This window comes from Phytophthora infestans, genomic scaffold (assembly GCF_000142945.1).
Source record: "Phytophthora infestans T30-4 supercont1.42 genomic scaffold, whole genome shotgun sequence".
Taxonomy (NCBI): Eukaryota; Oomycota; class Peronosporomycetes; order Peronosporales; family Peronosporaceae; genus Phytophthora; species Phytophthora infestans.
The window spans coordinates 877,315-878,870 of NW_003303717.1; positions in this window are offsets into that span (position 1 = coordinate 877,315).

Genomic DNA, 1,556 nt, shown 5'->3' on the forward strand with positions numbered 1-1,556 from the left:
GGTGGAGGCCTTTCCGCGTAAAGTGAATCTGGCCCGTACAACATCCCATTCCGGGCAATCTCCACAGTATTGCACTGTATGCTCCTCCTCCGCGTCGTACACGAGCGGATCCATTCGAAACTCAGGACGTATAGATCCTCATCCACCTGTACCGTCGGGATCGGGATCTAGAATCCCGGCGTTTAGGGCTCTTTCTTAGAGGGCGATCCCTAGTCAGCGCCTCAATCCATCTTAGCTCGAGGAGTGATGCTCGCAGCCAAGACTCCCAGGATCTCGTCTTCCCTTTCGAACATATCACAATCTCCAGCGTCCAAGTTGAGAGTAAAGCTGCCAACTGTCCCAAGCGTCCTGACATTCCGGGCGAACTGGAACAGCCCAGGTTAAGCGTGGAGTTTGGAGTCAGTATCCGAATGATTCTTCCCACTAAGCAGGTTATATTTTAGATCCCAACACGCGCCAGAGGCGCAAATATCTCTTTTTCCACCGCTCGCTAGTTTCAGTTTCCTTGGGCTTCGGTTTTCCGGCTGACAAAGGTGACTGGATGACAGATCCCCTCATGTTCTTGCACCAGAGCTGCTGAGACTGCCCAGTCACTGGCATAAAATATTACCGTAGGTTGACGTTCCGGATCGAAATGACGGAGGATAGGCGTGGTCGCGATCCTGTTCCTCAGTTCCACGAATGCGTGTTGAGCTCGGATCCACCGAGATTCTGCCTTTTCCATGTTCTGACCCGTCGTCTCTATCCAGACTGGATCCTCTCTCTGTTGGTCTCGGGGTGGATCCAGCTCCTGTGTTAGGTCCTCTTCTGACGTCATACCACTTGGATCCCTTCGTGGATCCGACATCTCCCGGGCCAGAGCTTGTTGAATTTTCATCCGGACAGCTGGAGCGGTCATCGCAGCAAAATCTACCTCTCTTAATTCATATATTTCTGCGGCAAACAGGGCGTTATCCTCGATGAACCGACTGTAGTAATTCAAACTGCCCAAGAAGGATTGCATCGCTCGTAACGACTGTGGGAAGGACAAATCGACTAATGAAGACAGGTCCTTAGGATTCGCCTCCAATCCCTCCTTGGAAACTCGATGGCCCAAGTAATCCACCTTGCGCATCCCCCAATAGCTCTTAACCACACTGATAGAGAGATTCCACTTAGTACACGCCTCCAGTAGGGATGTCACTCTTTCGCACAACTGATCCCACGATTCCGCCGGGATCAGAATGTCGTCGATGTAAGATCTGCGTCCTAACACAGACGGGATCCCAGGATCCCCTGGCTCCCCCGCTTCGAATGGATCCACTTCTGCGTCACCTTCCCCGGATCCACCCGTTTCGGGCTCCGGTATTCGGGTGAACCCATAGAGGGCGTTATCGATGAGGCGTTGGTAGATATGGGGTGCGTTCTTCAATCCAAACGGCATCCGGGTCCACTCGAACAGGCCAAACGGTGTGATGAATGCGGATATTGCGAGAGCTCGATCCGTCATAGTAACCACCCAGAAACCACTGGCAAATGGCTAGAGAACAGTACCAGAGTACTTTATCCAAATCTTG